Here is a 10,180-nt window from a genome sequence, read left to right as displayed (position 1 = left end):
CTGAATGGAAAGGGATGCCCAGGGTGGCCAAACAATGAAGTGTCGAGCTTAATTACAAGTGCCACGCCCACCACTCACACACACATGACACGGCAATCCAAAAAAAAGGCGCCCAAATGAAAAGCCCTCGAAGTGACAAAGAACGGAATTGCTATTTTAGAAACAAACCCACAAAAAATCATCATGCAAACAGAAAAATGATCAGCTCAGTGAAACACCCCTCAAGTCCGCACAAAAGCCACCCAAAAACCCTCACATGGAACCCCCTCCAACAGTGCCACATGTCATGGGAAAGGGGTGGTGAGTTACATTATGCAGCAAAAATTGGACACTTAATATTTTGAAAATTGCCAAAATGTAAATGTCGTTTTCAATTTTGAGTAGAGCACATTGCCATCAAAATGTGTGACTGGCACACAACCATTTTCCGGATTATTTCTAATTAGAGATAACTTTTTTTTTTTTGACATTGTCAGCGTTTGGTATTCGGGAAATGAGGGAGGGGAGGGGTTTTTGGTTGTTTAATGAGTTTCAACATTTGCTCGCAGCTGAAATTATTTGACAGTTGTCATTTTGTCAATATCTGATCCAGAAATTAGAAAGGCAAAATAGGTTTAAATTGGTCAGAAAATTAATGAAAGGGGAATGCTTTAGCTCTACAAATAGAAAGAAAATGAATATATATAAGGAATACAATTCAGTGGATGAATTAACAATGACACGTTTTTGGCTATTATGGTGTTATATAGATGAGTTTATGACATGAAACAAAGATGCTACCCATACGAAATCATATAAAATCAGATTACATATATTCAACGATATTTACCGATAAAAGATATTTAATTTTTAGTACAGAAGATACAAATATCGATTATCCCATATGCTTATCAATAATATGTAGTTGCTAATAAATTATCGAAAGCCACCGATCGATGATACTTCATAATTATCATAAATAGTGGATAAGTCCCTAGTGATTTTCGATTATAATATTATACTTATAGATAATTATCGCTAATATTTTTCTACAATGGTAAAATGTTTTATCATTGAGTCATACCAAGGCCAACTTATCTTTTTTTCATGCCTTTCCCTTTCTTTCCTTCTCTTTGTCATTCTCTGCTATGTCTGCCCGTTCAATCTTTCTTGAGATATCTCTTTGCTGTGTGACAAAAGCGCCTAAAAAGCCATTAAACATGTTGTTCCCCCATTAAGATACATTCATTTAGCCAAATTAATTAACTTGTTGTTCCTAGCGACACGAACAATTACGGGGCTCGCGAGAGTGAAAAGAACGCTTCCATCATCATAAAATATTTGCTAGATGATGCGTGAAAATTAATAAAAATTATAAAAAAGGAAATTTCTTACATTTTAAAAAGCATTTCTTGATGCTTGATGCTTTCCTCTCTCTCCACTTTTTTGGGACTCCTGCCATTTAATCATAATAAAAAACGATAATTGCGATTTTCACCCGAGAAACCATAATTTAAATGCCACGCATGCGACAAGAGCAAGAACAATAGAGTGAGCAAGAGAGAGACAAGTGTAAGTCGTGATTCAAATTGACGTGTGAACAATTAACATAACTCTGTGCTGCCTCTGCAGAAGAAAAGAAATTGCAGCACCCACGCCTTGAATTTCCGCATTTTGTCGGGATTCGCGTCACTTGAGTTCGCGACTCGTCAATATCTCTGTCGGCGCCTTCATTAAATTCGATGTCACCCCACAGTCAGTGGTAACAACCAGCAGCTGCAGCACAGCATCATCCTCAGATCCGTCGAATGGTTCTGGATTCTTTTTTGGTTCGAAGACTCTTCGTTGACAAACCATCCGTCAAATGCGTGGGTCGCTGTGACTGCTCCTCCTCCTGCTCTCCCATAGTCTTTGGCACTTCCCTTGTGAAATGAGTAAAAATATTTGAAAGATAAATAAACTAATAAATCATTATGTTTAAATTGGCATAATATTTATTTTAGTGTTAGTTCTCGTTTGAAAATTAAAATGGAATGGTAACATGTGTTATGTGGGAAATTTCGGAATGGGGGCCCAAATCTTGGCATGTTCAAGTGTCAGAATGTTTAAAGTTTACACGGGATTAAGTTAGGATAGACAGCTGATTATTGGGGATCTATCTCTTGGCCTAGGGCTATGCTATAAGAAAATAAAAAAAATTTAAGTTGCGGCTTTTCATGCAAAATATTGGTTTAGTTTATGGGGAAACTTATAAATAAATTTGTGGAATTTTTAGAGCAATATTTTTAGAAGATTGAATATGAATGAATTTTTCCAAGTTATTCCCCATACACTAGACGTTTCCCTTGATTTTCTTTCCATATTCTCGCCAACATTTGATAGCTCATGGTTTAATGTGCTGAAAGGGGGCAGGGGTTTTGCCTGCCATTCAAAGAGAGAGCCAATTTTGTATGCCAAACCTAATGTTATACTTCAATAAAAAGTTGTTGAGGCCAGACGACTGGCTGGCTGACTGGCTGACTGTGCAGCATGTTGCAACGTCCGCATTCCTGAATCGAACATTAATTTACAAAATATTAACAACATGAAACAGCAAACAAGCAACGTTGCAGATGGAACAACAGCGCCAACTTTTTATTAATTGCAGCCAAGCGACACACACAAAAATATTTACAGAAAATTTACAGCCTGCGAGGCAGGCAACATACGCTAATTCTGTGCTTTAGTCAATGACAAGTTCTTGTCAACCTATAGAATGAGGGAGAGCCACAAGGCAGCAAGAGGGGGTGGAGTGACAGACGCCTTCGAGCGCCACTGTCGCCGAGTGGGTCAATAAATAACGTAAGTGAAAAACAAATGGAAAATATTAAAAACTGACGGATGCAATGCGTTTGTCTCTCTTTCCTGTAGCGTCGCTGCACACGTGGTGCAAAAGCAGAAGAAATGTTGCACAGGGGCATGGCAGTGGGCAAGGGCGAGGCATAAAACAAACGACCAGGAGGCCAGCCAAAGGCCCCCAAAGACAAATGGGAACAAGCTGTGCGCGAACAGTGGTGCAAAAGTGCGAGAAAAACCAATGAAAGAATGAGGGAAAACTGAAAGACAAATAAAAATAAAAATTTTACAACACAACTTTTCTGGTATAACACTTTATAACCTGGCCCACTGTTGACACTTGGGCACATTGCGTTTCTCCTGTCTTGCTTTATTTGCAATTAATTTTGGATTCAATTTGGAATGGAATAGCTTTATTAGTGCAAATTCAAATGAACAATGCACGAAGGCAAGGGCTAGAGAAAGAGCTAGGGAAAAGAAAAACGACTTGAAAGAGGTAGGCAGACAGAGCTGAGTCGATGTTTGATTGCCGAATATTTGAATGTTGATGAGCAGACCCCATTGATAGACCCCAAATGCCGTGAAAGGCATTTTACATAATAAAACGAACAAATAAACAGATCGACGGCGCAGCTATTCCCCTACTTCCCCTATTGCTAATCTCTGTTTCGCTGAAAATTTGAATATATATCCAAAGTGCTGTAAATCACAATCAAGACCCAATCGAAACGATCGAAGGAGAGACGACATACACCCACTATTTATAAAATATCCATCTCCACATACATTTTTTTTTGGCTACACCGACGATAAGTCGCCTCAGTCGCAGCCGCAACCGCTGCGCCGCTCTGCCGTTTCGTCTTTGTATATTTTGCTGCTGCTTTCTTCGGGGCCGAAATAAAACTAAAACCAAACATCTTTATTGCCGCCTTTCTGTCATAAATTTGTTTTATAGAAGACGCAGAGGCCGAGAGCATTATCAAATTGACCGAAAAACATTTCATTATAGGTATCGAATGCAGAAAAGCAACAAACTAGCAGCCAGAACTAACTGTAGAGAAACGACTTAGGAAATTAGTTTAAGTATCTGTACATGTAGATGTTTATAGCTGTGTGCTCTGTAGCTGTGTGGTAGAGATACATTTTCAGAGATGGATTTTCCAAGAGAGAGATGCAATATATATTCATTCCGGCGAATCATTGTTGTAATTTTCGGATTGCCGCCCGGAGTCTGGCACTCTGCCACATCCCCCAAAAATAAATGCGACCACTCAATTTTATACCCGGCACTCGAAGAGTAAATAGGGTATATTGTATTTGTGAGAATAACGGTTGTATGTAACGCACAGAAGGAAACGTTTCCGACCCCGGCCATGTCTGTCTGTCCGTCTGTGCGCCCGTCCGTCTGTCCGTCTTGTTTGTCGGCTAGTTCTCAGAGACTATAAGAGCTAGAGCCACCAAATTTTGGCTCCAGGCTGCTGTATGCTCACACTGAAACAAGTGTATTTCAAAAATTAGCCACGCCCCCGATAAAGGGCGACAACCTCCCAAATCTACAATTTTGAAAGAAAATAAATCTAATAAGGCCATTCTGTAGGAAATGACCATATCTATCAGATCACCAAATTGGGATCCGATTGAATAATTATTATAGCTAAACCCACCCTGTCCCGCAGCTTTTGTTGTTCTTTTTACATTCTCTCATTCACACTCTGCTTCTGCTTCACTCGGCCTCTGCCTCTGCCCTCCCCTTGCCGGTGCCTCTGCCGACTTTTAACCCACCCCGTCACGCAGCTTATATTTGTTTTTTTTTTTGTGTGCGTGCGCTGCCTCTGCCTTTTGTCGCGAGTCTGCAGTGTGTGGGTCTAGGGAAGGGCGACGAGCTAAAGGAGCGTGTTGGTGTGAGAAGTGTTGTAGATGTAGATGACAGATGAAGAAAAAATTTAAAATTTGACAGAACACCGGTAAGGTGCAGATGTAGTACTGAGTGCCGGGTATGAAAGTTGTGACGCGTAAGAAGCGTCTCACACGTCCCTTCTCGTTTTTTTGTTGCCAAAACTTTAGATCTTATATAAAATGACTATCAAATGAAAAACCCAAGCTTTTGACACATATTTATATCTAATAAACATGCTGAGTCAAGAATCATGGTATGCGCATGCCTTTTGTATTATGGAGTTGGTTTAGTACCCGTGCTGAAATCGATGATGAATCAACATGTCTTTGTTATCTATATGAAAAGAAAGTCGTATTTTGTAAAGCACTTATAACTCGAGAACGGCTGGACCGATTGCCATGGTTTTTGATTTGTTGGATTTGTTTCCGTCGCGAGTAGCAGAATATATCTTAAAAAGAACTTATGGCCTGTTTGTTGCGGCCTTAAAGCCAAAACTTTATTTTTTCTGAAGACATCATGTGTGTGTTCAGAAATTAGTTTAAAAAGTTAATTTGTTCATTTGTATTTGTTTAATCATATTTAATATTTGTTTTATTTATTTGTTTAATTTTGTATTAATCATTTTAATAACAATGCCGCGTCCTAGAAGATCCAATCTTTCCCAGCGAAGCCGTAATGCAATAGGCAACGGAATATCGCGAGTCAATTATCTGAAATTGCACGAGAACAGCGCCGCGTTAATATGGAGAAAAGAAGGACCTTAACTCGTGCTGGTTTGAATCGAGCAGCGTTTCTGAATCGTACATGTTCGACACGACAATTATTTTTGCATCTCCAAGTCCGAAGATATTTTACATCGAATACGCGTCAGCTCAAGAAATTACGATCTTGAGGTGAATGAGGAGATCCATAACCAGACTTTGCTCTTGATCGAAGATATGTGTTACCTCATGTGTGGCAGTTTGTTAGTTAGGTTAGGAATGCCAGCGCCAGATCGCGGAATGAATGACGCATTTAATAGAGAATTGGAACGTGAACATGAATATGATCCACATGAACTAATCCAATCAGTTCAAACGAATGTAACTCTGATGAATCCTAAGCAGAGGGAAGTCTATGATACACTGATTAATGCAATTGATGATGGATATGGCGGCTTATTTTTTTTGGATGCCGCCGGTGGAACTGGGAAGACATTCCTCATTTATTATCTGGCGATTTCCGACAAACACTACCAGTCATTCCAAGATCTTCTGCTGCAGACGAAATAAACGCTTGCCTTAAATCTGTGGAGATATGTAAAGAAACTTCAACTATCTGTAAATATGAGAGTTGCAGATTCGTTCGTTCTCTTTTGTAGTGACCAGACGTGTTTTTGTTTTGCGCTCCGTATTTTCCTTTATATTTTGAATAAACACCGGGTTTTATTTCGAAATAATTCTTCTATAATTATTTAATAGCTTGCCGCTTTTCTTAACTATCTTAATACGCGAGTGCATGCCTATTACTTTGTTTAAAATTAAAATCGTATTAATTTGTGCGTCGGTTAGTTGTGTGTTTGTGCTTTTTCTTGTTGTAAGTACGCCCTCACTATTAACCGCTCTCTCTTGTAGTTGCGCTTCTGTCTTTCACTCTATAGCTCGAGTAACTGTTCTCCCTCTCTCGCTCTCAATACTTTCTGTGCAGTGGCGTGCGCTCACTGTTTTAGCTGCCGCTGCGCTTGTTCTTCTCTCCTCTCTGCGCTCATCTGTTTTCGATCCCGCTTTAAACTTTTCTTTAAGCAATTGGTCGGCACACTGGTCCCATTGCTATTTGTTTTGTGAAAATAATTTTTATTTATTTTATTTATTTTATTTATTTATATATTCAAAATAAATAATAAAATAATGGAATACTTGGTTGTGTGCTCCGCTAAGGCTTGCAAAAAGCAGATCACCCACGACCAGCCGATCATCCCTTGCTGGCTCTGCGATAACGTAGTGCACGCAAAATGTATTGGGTTCTCAGGCCTCGTGGGTGACGCAATTTCGAAGCGTAATGGTCTGCATTACAGTTGCGAGGCATGTCGGTCTATCGAGAATGACATGGTCACGTTTATGAGGCAGACGCGAAAGGGCTTTAAGGAGCTGACCGTGGGCTTTAAAAAGCAGTACGATCGGCTTCTAGCCATGGAATCTCAATTCAGCAGTTTTAAAGTGCTGAATGAGTCTCCTAGGCGCAAAAAAGTCACTCCTCGTGATCTGCAAGTGCCTGTCCCTCGACCGCTCGCTGCTGATCAACTGTCTCCGTCCACTCCGATAGTGCAGCAGCTAATTTCGTTCGCTACTCCAAGGGCAACGACAACTGCTGGTGATCAAGTTTCGGCTTCCGAATCGATCATCTCGGAGAACATGCAGCCAGTTAGTACTGTAGCGTCCGTGTCTGTCGAGTCCGTTCCAAAGCCCATCCCATCTATTTCGATCCCACCAGTTAATAAACGTCCCGGACCACCGGATATTGCCGTCACAGGTACCAGATCTGTGGTGCCAAAACCTCTGGTGGGAGTCCCACCAAAGCGGCAAGTTTTTGTCTCTCGGCTTGCCCCTGACCTCACATCTAATGATGTAACTGCTTTTATACAAAGCAAAATAAAAGCCGTTGGCTTAAAGGTGGAGAAGTTTAATTTCTCATATGCCAGGGAGATATCCTCTTTCAAGATTAGCGTGTCTCCAACTCATTTCGGGACCATTTGCTCTTCCAAATTTTGGCCAGAGCACCTGGTTGTGAAAGAGTTTAAGGCTAAGAAGAAAAATAGGCCCCCCATAACTCTTCCTAGTAGTGAGGCCAGTGGTCCTTCCTCCTCTGCTCCATTCCCCTCTTCCCACTGCAATTCCTTGCAGTCAAAAAACTAACATCCCTCTTTGTAGCCTATCAAAATGCTCGCGGCTTACGTAGTAAGCTGAGCACTCTTTTTATGGATAGTTTCACATTTTCATCCCATGTTATTGTTTTTACCGAAACCTGGTTAAAGCCGGACATTCTTAGTTCCGAAGTTTTGGCAGATCGGTACACAATTTATAGGAATGATCGTTCGTCTCGACGTGGAGGAGGGGTTCTGATTGCAGTAAACTCTAACTTTACGTCGGAACTTTTCATAGTCCAGGTCTCACAAGACCTGGAATTCCTCTGTGTTAGACTGATTCTTCCCGGCCAGTCTATTTATGTCACTTGCTCGTATATTCCACCGTCTTCGGATGTACTAATATACGAGCAGCATTTGTCTGCCTTAAAAACTGTTTCTTNCGATCCCACCAGTTAATAAACGTCCCGGACCACCGGATATTGCCGTCACAGGTACCAGATCTGTGGTGCCAAAACCTCTGGTGGGAGTCCCACCAAAGCGGCAAGTTTTTGTCTCTCGGCTTGCCCCTGACCTCACATCTAATGATGTAACTGCTTTTATACAAAGCAAAATAAAAGCCGTTGGCTTAAAGGTGGAGAAGTTTAATTTCTCATATGCCAGGGAGATATCCTCTTTCAAGATTAGCGTGTCTCCAACTCATTTCGGGACCATTTGCTCTTCCAAATTTTGGCCAGAGCACCTGGTTGTGAAAGAGTTTAAGGCTAAGAAGAAAAATAGGCCCCCCATAACTCTTCCTAGTAGTGAGGCCAGTGGTCCTTCCTCCTCTGCTCCATTCCCCTCTTCCCACTGCAATTCCTTGCAGTCAAAAAACTAACATCCCTCTTTGTAGCCTATCAAAATGCTCGCGGCTTACGTAGTAAGCTGAGCACTCTTTTTATGGATAGTTTCACATTTTCATCCCATGTTATTGTTTTTACCGAAACCTGGTTAAAGCCGGACATTCTTAGTTCCGAAGTTTTGGCAGATCGGTACACAATTTATAGGAATGATCGTTCGTCTCGACGTGGAGGAGGGGTTCTGATTGCAGTAAACTCTAACTTTACGTCGGAACTTTTCATAGTCCAGGTCTCACAAGACCTGGAATTCCTCTGTGTTAGACTGATTCTTCCCGGCCAGTCTATTTATGTCACTTGCTCGTATATTCCACCGTCTTCGGATGTACTAATATACGAGCAGCATTTGTCTGCCTTAAAAACTGTTTCTTCCTCGCTATCAGATAAAGACCATTTAATAGTTCTTGGGGATTTCAACCTGCCAGGTACTGTCTGGTCTTCGGTTAACGAGTCAAACAACCTTGTGCCCATGTCACGACATGAGTTTATTGATGGCTTATTAGACCTGTCCCTGTCTCAAGTCAACCATGTAAAAAACTCCTTGGGTCGATTGCTTGATCTGTGCTTTGTCTCGGATCCGACCGTAGCGTTGTTAACACGAGCACTCCCGCTCACTATACCTGAAGACTGCTATCATCCTACTTTCGAAGTGTCGATAGATATTGGACCTACTGTATCGGATCGTGCGGGTAGGCTATCTGAACGCGTCCGCTGCTTTCGTAAAGCCGAGTTTACGAAGCTCAATAACTTAATTCGAAATTTTGATTGGTCCGCTCTGTACTTGTGCAGTGACGTCATTGAAGGCACAAACATTTTTTATAATGTACTTGACACAATTTTTGACACGTGTGTCCCACTTTCATGTCCGACTAGATCTGCGAAACCTCCTTGGTTCACCAAAGAGTTATCCAGTCTAAAAAATCTAAAATCAAGACTATTTAAAAAAGCTCAAGAAGTTGGTTCTCCCTCTTCTCTTTCTAATTACTTAATAGCTCGGTCAAACTTCACTGTTCTTAATGCTCAATGCTATAGGAACTACCTCCTTCGATGCAGGATACGTTTTTCAAAGGACCCTAAACAGTTTTACAGCTTCGTAAACAGTAAGCGTAGAACGTCCGCACATCCATCCTCGCTATCATTTTTGAATATGTCGGCAAACAATGATCAGGCAATCGCCGATCTTTTTGCAAAATTTTTTCAAACCACATATTCCCAGGAAAGCTACCCAGGTCATATGTATCCATATAGTTTACCAAGGTCGAATGGCATTTTCTGCCCTTTGTTAAATGAAGGCTCCTTACTTCATGAACTTCAATTAGTTAAGCCGGTATTCTCACCGGGCCCTGACGGAGTTCCCGGCTGTGTACTCAGGTACTGTGCCGAGTCTCTCTGCGGACCTTTGCTTAAACTATTCACTCTATCTATCCATTCTTCTAGCTTTCCCCCCATCTGGAAGGAATCCTTTATAATTCCTCTCCATAAGAAAGGTAGCAAATCTGACGCTAAAAACTATAGAGGTATATCTAAGTTATCCGCTATTCCTAAAATGTTCGAGAAACTTTTAACTCCGCACTTGCAGCATCTCTGCAAATCACTTATATCTCCAGCTCAGCACGGATTTATACGGCGACGATCAACAACCACTAATCTTTTAGAGTTCACCTCCTTTGTAATTAAAGGCTTCCAAAGTAACTTGCAGACGGATGTTATTTACACTGACTTCAGTAAGGCATT

The 10,180-nt window shown here is 41.1% G+C and overlaps 1 long non-coding RNA gene across 1 annotated transcript in view; it reads right to left on the bottom strand.

Moving 5' to 3' along the window:
- Positions 1 to 4,986: 4,986 nt before the first annotated feature.
- LOC117591072 overlaps positions 4,987 to 10,180 on the bottom strand; it is an 8,750-nt gene continuing 3,556 nt past the window's right edge. Inside the window, exons 2-3 of the long non-coding RNA XR_004574348.1 lie at positions 6,190 to 6,192; positions 4,987 to 5,044 (exon numbers count right to left, since the gene is read on the bottom strand). This is a non-coding gene — a long non-coding RNA (uncharacterized LOC117591072). The remainder of the gene's footprint in view (positions 5,045 to 6,189; positions 6,193 to 10,180) is intronic.

Source organism: Drosophila guanche, unplaced genomic scaffold (assembly GCF_900245975.1).
Source record: "Drosophila guanche unplaced genomic scaffold, DGUA_6, whole genome shotgun sequence".
Taxonomy (NCBI): domain Eukaryota; kingdom Metazoa; phylum Arthropoda; class Insecta; order Diptera; family Drosophilidae; genus Drosophila; species Drosophila guanche.
Note: the sequence above shows the minus strand (reverse complement) of the source record. Positions and strands in the feature narration are given on the sequence as shown.